We start from the raw sequence: 7,739 nt of genomic DNA on the forward strand, positions 1-7,739 counted from the left end.
CTCTCATTCACTTATCTATTCTTACAGTCACACCAGGACTCGATGCTGTTCAGCCTGCTAGGGTCTGGGTTAGCTAGACAACGTGTTGAGCAGCCACCACGGGTCCTAAGAAAACGATCCAAGGACCTGTGGGCAATATCCAAAAGGTAGAAGGAGGTGCCAGTGGTCTGGTTGTACCAGACCCCTGCCTTCAGCCTGCGCCAGGAGAAGTTCTTGTGTAACTCGAGGGAGTGTACTTCTAGGTCATCTTGGTGCTGACGAAGAGTCTTCAACACTCCGCCTGGGATGTCGAGTTTCTTCAGAAAGCGCGGTCGCGCTTTCACAGGACAAAGCAGCATCTCCTTCGCATCGAAGGCGTTGAAGCCCATTAGGGAGGGGATTGTGAAGGACTCTAACCGATCGTCAGGAACCGAAGGGTTCAGAGGTCTTCGCTACGAATTCGGTACGAAAATCGAGGCGTCACGAATCCCCATCCCCTGGATGCTTGACTTCGCAGGCAAAGTCATGCAATTACCTCAGAGGAAAAGAAGGGAATTGTCGTATGACCTATCCCTCTTCTCGACTTCGGTGATGTCCTGTACCCATACTGGTCTATCCGTCTGCAGCGAAGTTGTTCTCGGTAGTGGATAGGCCACCGACACTCAATGGTGGGTGTCGATGGTATGGGTACTGTGACAAGCCGTTAGGACGAAGAAAAAGATTGTTATGGAACAACCGAACTAAGTCCACAGCGAAGTTCGTAACAGACTTGGGCGCTCTGACAGCTGCCTACTGACTGCGTTTCGGTAGGAGGCAAGTTGTCCAAGCACCCGAGCAAGTCACGTGACCTTCGCCTTAACAGGGTTATGCCAAGAGGACTAAACAAATAATTTGTTCGTCACCGATGCCAGAAGCAGGTGATGACTCTCTTAAGGCATGTGCCCAACAGGCGAAAGTCAATTGCCTTCTAGAGACCGAGGTCCTTGATGGCAAGATATCTCATAGTATAGTTGATATTTCGGGTAAGGAGAAACAACACTATGTGACGTTGAAGACGAAGGTGTACAGAAAATGCAACCTACTTCTTCACAGCTGAACCGAGAGAAGGATTCTCAAGATTCTGAACCTGTGCTACAAAGACTGAGAACGCTAACCGCTATTGATTGCTGTCCGGTGAGGATCGTAGTTGCAATAAAAGCGGAGCGCTTCCAGTAATGAAGACAGGGAACTACTGCTGAAGAAAAATGCTTTCTCATGGGCTGAACATTTTGGAAGGAGTAGAGCTGTCAGGTCGGAGAGTAGGCGATGTCTTCTGACATATCTGGTTAATTCGGGGCGAGCAATGAATTGCACACCTACGAATACGAGATATTTTGAAGACAAACTCAGATGTCTGCAAAAATCATTCGCATTATCGCAGTGCGATTGCAGCGGTTTGACTAGTACAGACTTCTGTTACCGTGCGGTAAACAGAAAGATGACAGAGTCCAAGAGATATCTCTGTTGAAAATTCTCGCAATGTCGAAGGCGATGAAATCGAGCGTCACAGCAGTAGATGGTCCTTCATTATTGCGAGAATCCCCGTTAATCAGAGACCTAAGTCCATGATTGTTGGGCAGAGATACGGTTCGGTAGTCAATCCAACCAGGGGAGAGAGAGACGTAAAACCGACCGTGCATCTCCGAGACCTAGCTGATACTGAGCCGCTATCAGGCAGTTCAATACGCAGTAGCTCTGCGGTGACTAGTCATCCTGAGTAGTTGCCAGGGTAATCCATTATTCCACGAAGGAATACGTTCGGCTAGAACCATCGAGCATTATAAAGAATACGCTCGAGCAATTATATTTAACGAAACGGATTTCGGTAATACAAAAGCTGATTTTGGTGTTGTCATGACAATACCAAGTATCTAAAATCGAAACTGATAACTGCTGGGAGGTTGCAGGCAACCCCGAGTTTGCAGTTCAAATTAAGATACAATTCGTCTCCGGTCACAAAACCGTAGAGTTAACTACGGTATGCGCCTACCCCACGGACAATTCAACTGTTAAAGAATCATGTCGCGAGGGTAATATACGTAGTATATTTGTAGGTTCTGTACCACGACCTCCATCCTAAATTCTTTTCCCCCGGGAATTGAGAATTCTTTTCCCCTCGAGGAATGAGAATAAGGATTGGAGATCGACCGCCTTCGTTCTCTTATTCAAGAGAGTGAAGGAGAAGAAGTCTCCAAAGGAAAGCTTCAATGGCTTGAACAGAATACCGAAGACGATAGTTTCAAGCCAAACTGGAAGTTCCCGTCCGTTCTTCTCTATTCCAGGTAAGCGCCTACTGTGAGATACTCTTCTTTCAGCAGCGGTCTTCTCCAAATGCTAGAAATTACAGGAATTCGAGCATTATAAGCGAGGTTCCCGATTATCGTGTAACAATTATCGGGTATTCTCGCTCACTTTGGACCGTGGGTCTCGCCTGAGTGTTTGGAGATCGTAAAAACTCGAACACTCTGAGTGCGCTAGAAATTCCGTAGAATTCTAAGCACTCTGCGAAACCCCACCGAATTCGTCAGACGATATCGGCTGGTGGGTCCTCTCGATTCCCGTAGAAATCGAGAAAGGGGCAGGATCCCTCCTCAATGACCGGGGCTTACGTCAGGTAGGACCCGAAGGTCCCCCCGGTAGCGCAGCCCCTAACGTGGGATCTTACAGAGAAATCTCTGTAGGATCCCTCCCCTTTCCCTCGTAGCCGTAAGGAGAGAGGGAATGGGGGAGGAATTGGATACTGGCTCGCCTTCCCAGCGGATCTAGCAGTTGGAGAAGAAAAGGAGCAGCCATCGCCTTACGGCGATGGCCTCTCAGAGCCTGGGAAAACGTATCGTCAGGAGAAAAAACGTTTTCCCGAGGAGGGTTACGAACTCATACTGTAGGTAAGTGTCTGCCGCCACTGTGAACGTCGTCTGGGTGGGGCTGATCGACCTGACAGTAGAGAGCCGATACCGCTCCGACTCATTCCAGTCCTCGTCGAGGTCGAAACCTCAGGAGGACCGAAGGGGTATTTAAATACGGTGTCCGAAGACACGTATAAACGCCTCTGTCGCAGTAGAGGAGGTGAAGTAGCTTGTTCGACCGTCCAGAACTGAGAGAGCCTTCTTGTCCGGAGACGAGAGACTACCTGGTTCAACACAGTCGGCAATGCTCCGATCGCGGCCGACCCACCGTCGATCTGGGTTCCCTCTCGGGCCCCCAAAACGACTCGAGCCGAGACGTGGCTCTGCTGGTGGGAGCGGCGATCCTTCCCCGAGGTCATTGTGCTGACGAATCAGCGCCGTAACCTCGGCAAAGTTCCTCTGGATCTCGGAAGTCACAGCATCTTGCAGAGTGGGACCGTTAAGCCCTTCGAACAAGAGCATATTCCGAGAACCTTCCTCCTAAGAAGGGGGAACAGCGACAGCCCTCTCGGTCTTCCCCATCCACTTGCGCATACGTCCTGGCCGGTCCAAGAACCGTGCCTGGCACGTAGGGCGTCGTGGTGGGATCATGAGGGGCGCACCCCTCACGATCACTCCTCAATACCTCGCTCCTCCCGGTGTAACCCGAGGAGGTTGGAAGGTACGGGAGAGGCAGACCTGACGCTCCCTCGTCGCTCGCTGGCAGAACCAGCAGGCTTGGAGGGCTGCAGGCGATGGTCAACCCGCGGTGACGATCGAGCTGCAGGCCTGGTCGAAACCGTCTCGCTGTGGAGAACGGCTGGACTGAGCACAGCGGCCCGATCTCGAGTGTCAGAAGAGCTGGTGCTGGTTGCCGTTCCCGATCGCTCTCTGTGAGAGCGACGGTCAGGCGACCTGCAGGCTCCACTGCCGCAGTGAGACCGGTGCTTGTCCTCACGGCACGTCACGTCGCTGGTCCAGCCGTGGCTGGCACCGGGGCGAACGGGAGGACCTCTTCCCAGCCTCAGCCCGTGGTCGGTCGTGGACCGTCACGTCCCCGGGTAGCCAGCTGTTCACCGCGAGAGTGAGAGCGGTGGTCTGGTGAAGATTCGCATGAGCGGCTGTCACCAGTCTTCCGCCCGTGCCGTGAACCTGACGCTGAGCGGACTCAGAGGTCTCGGTTCCTGGCCTGCACGGTCGCTGGTAGGCGACCGTACACTCGGTACCTCCCGCGAACGAGAGGCCGAGACGGACCCTGATGCAGTGGCAGAACCACTGACACCAGGCGAGGAAGTACCGGTGTTAGCCGGTACCCCTCTGGTCCCCGTAGTCTTCTTCCTTGCGGAAGAAGAGACCCGGGCCCGCTCCCGAAGGAGCAGGAGGACCAGCGGAAGGAAACCCTCCCGTCCCACGAGGTGAGACGGGTCCCGAGAAGCTCCCGAGGGAGACTTCTTAGGAGGGAGGAGGCGACCTTCTTCTTCCTCGGCTGTTAAAGCCTTAGAAGTCGAAGGGGAAGAGGCGGCGGCCGACGACGATGAAGAAGATGAAGACGACGACCACGACACCTTCCTCCTCTTCTTCGTCAGCTTCCTCAGGACAGACGTAAGATCTGCTATCCAGGGCGGAGCCGGGGGGGCTGCTGTAGCCGAAGCCACAGGGCCCGGACGCACCTGTACAGACAGACCAAAGTCTGGGGTAGTACCCACCCACGAACAGGACGACATCAGCAGGTATGGGCATCCAGGAACAGCAGGCACGGCCAGGCACATCATCGGTAGGGACAGCCAGCGCAGCAACGGCAGGAACAGCCAGCGCAGCAACGCAGGGCCAGCCAGCGCAGCAACTGCATGGACAGTCAGCCCAGAATCGGCAGGTTACGGCAGGCAGCACCGGAAACACAGGAAGTGGAGCAGCAGCCAGCAACATCCTGGTACCGGCGGCAGGTCCAGGGGCGAGTTCTAGGGCAGCGGAAGTGTGGTCGCTGCAGCGCGGCAACCACACGAGCGGCGGCGGCACGCCCCCCTTCCCCCTTCGGCACGGCGAACGGCACTTCACAGCGGCTGTAGGCAAGACTGTTACACGTGAGGCGAGTACACCAGGTGAGGAGGGACGTCGTCACCTGGTTGCGTGGTCACCACTCCATGGGTGACCGCAGTAGGCCCAGACATAGAACCGCAGCCCCTGGACACCAGCACGCTCTGCAATTAGGAAGGACGCCCATACCTCACCAAGGTCCACCCCTCGTGGCAGTAGCACCTGCGGAAATAATAGTAGTAGCGATTAATGGGGGGGAAATCCCTCGTGCGGGGGTTTGATCCCTCCCGAACGAGTGGAAGACCCCTAATACAATTGTACATCGGGCACCGAGCGCCCTCCCCGCGCTCGACGGATCGGGCGAGGAGAAGAACGACGGTAACCTCCCCCCCCCCCCAAGGGGAAGAGTCATCTGTGGGAATGAGCGGGGGGGGGTCTCGTTCCCCACCCCCGCACAGTCCCCATGTACCCAACAACAAATAAGAGCCCTAGAGCAATCGTGCCATCGGCACGAATACAAGGCATAAGGATCAATTCCCTGACTGAGCGGAACTTGAACCAAATAAAATTGATGCAATCAATAATAAGGAACAAAATGAAAATGCATCTTGCAAAACGATTCACTTCACAATGAATAAGGGCTCGGATCGAGCGCATTTGCGCCCTCGGTACCGAGCGCAAGGGTGAAAGGTTTCATTCCTTACCTTATGGATCAAGGTTCTGGAAACCTTGATCCATAATGAAATGATGCAATCAACAAATATATGAAAATGAAAAGACTACTGCGCTTGCGATTTCACTTCATACAAATAAAAAGGGGAAGGATCAATTCCCGTGAATAGCGGAACATTGATCCCAGTCAACAATGCAATCGCAATAAAAAAATGGAAAATGAAAAAGAACTGCACTTGCGATTTCACTTCATTCAAATTAAAAAGGGGGAAGGATCAATCTCCGGGCAAGCTCGGAAAACTGATCCAAAATGAGTATTGCTACAATAAAAAATAATATATGAAAATGAAAAAGAATACTGTACTTGCGATTCCACTTTCATACTGAATAAGTTTCCGTGCCGAGCGCATTCGTTCGGCAACGGGCATACAGGTCAAAAATTATAAATGAAAAGAGCACTTACTTACGATTTTCATCTACACATTTCCAACCCAATATACGCTCGGAGCGAGCGCTCCCGCCCTCGGCACCGAGCATACACAATACGAGGATCATTCTGGGAAAATGAATTCCCGCAATTACGCCCTTCAGTCCCGGCACTCGGGTAATCGGAGGCGTTGTGAACCAAGATCCTTTAATTCACAATTGAATTCAATGAAATGATTGTACTTACAATTCAGTTTCACTAGATACATAGAAAAAGAAAAACACAATCATGCGAAAGCAAACGACGATGAAGCGGGCAGAGAGCGATGATACACGTCCACACGCCAGCAGGCCGAAAGCAAAAGTGATTTGTTTACCTACCAGTCGCGCTCGCGCGCGCCGTCGGACAAGCAGTTAACTACCGAACCCTTGTTCGAAAGCTTACGACCTATCCAGCTGCCGCTAGTACCTTCCTATTGTAAAAGGACCGAAGGTTTGTATGCCGTGTCGGAACAAACAATACAGACTCGGCGCGAGTGCGCCCGCCCTCGGCACCGAGACATAATTCAAGGGTTCAATTCATGAAAAGAGCGGAAATCGCCGTCTCTACGGCGATAGCTCCATGTTGATTCATAATTAAGTAATGAAAATGAAAACAGTGTACTTACAGTTTCATTTTCAAGTCAAACCAAACCATTAGTAGAAAACACAATATAAACAAAGCATACGACGATGAAGCGGGCAGAGAGCGATGACGAACACGTCCTTCACACCCGCGGCCGAAAGCAAAAGTGATCTTCAACCTCTCGGGCGCGCGGGCGCGCGCACGATCGGACAAGCAGTTAACTACCGTTCTCCCCTTGTTCGAAGCTTACGACCGTCCCAGCTGCCGCTAGTTACCTTCCTATTGTTAAAGGACCGAGGGTTTGTATTACGTATCGGAACAAACACTTTTCAGTTGCAAATGTACACCCAATATCCTTTTATTTACCTAGGTATAACTTACACATAGCGTAACTATTTAAAGCCCAGGACGCAGTGTTACCATGCGAAAACACCACAGGCGGATGGACAGATGGAAAAAACAAAGTAGGCTATACCTAGGCTAGGTAGGTCGTAGTAGGTATTTCCCTTAGGCAACTTTTAATGTGAAGCATAGGAAATAGGATAAAGGACCTACCTAGTAGGTGGTACTAGTAGTAGGTATACTCTGTTTTTTTCCATCTGTCCATCTGCCTGTGGTGTTTGCGCATGGTAACACTGCATCCCGGCCTTTAAATAAGGTAATAGCCTATCCTATTTCGAATCTGTAAACGGTGTAATTCTCATACAGTAAATTATTAAAACACTTTTCAATTGCAAATGTACACCCAGATATCCTTTTATTTACCTAAAACTTACACATAGCGTAACTATTTAAAGCCCTGGATGCAGTGTTACCATGCGCACACACCATCCACCCACAGGTGGATGGACAGATGGAAAAAACCGAATTTTCTCTCTAGGGTGCCCCGAATTAAGAGGACAAAAGAATGTGGGGTTCAATCTTTCTCAAAAAAAACTCATGTACCATGAAGGGTAAATTATAAGGTAAATGATTACCTACCACACACATAATTACCAAAAATAAAACAGTAGCTTTGCTCCTCGACACGACTAAGAATAGGTAATTGTTGTTGTAACAATGTTGTTATTGTAGTAGTA

The 7,739-nt window shown here is 51.0% G+C and overlaps 1 protein-coding gene across 5 annotated transcripts in view; it reads right to left on the reverse strand.

Moving 5' to 3' along the window:
* The window catches only part of LOC135206625 (peroxisome biogenesis factor 2-like), a 37,272-nt gene extending 29,533 nt beyond the window's left edge, over nucleotides 1–7,739 (reverse strand). For 2 of the 5 annotated variants that reach the window (XM_064237968.1, XM_064237985.1), the window contains exon 1: nucleotides 7,642–7,739. The gene's annotated coding sequence lies outside the window, so the exon portion shown is untranslated. The remainder of the gene's footprint in view (nucleotides 1–7,641) is intronic. The other 3 variants (XM_064237975.1, XM_064237993.1, XM_064238023.1) reach the window with 3 other exon arrangements.

Source organism: Macrobrachium nipponense, chromosome 11, assembly GCF_015104395.2.
Source record: "Macrobrachium nipponense isolate FS-2020 chromosome 11, ASM1510439v2, whole genome shotgun sequence".
NCBI lineage: Eukaryota > Metazoa > Arthropoda > Malacostraca > Decapoda > Palaemonidae > Macrobrachium > Macrobrachium nipponense.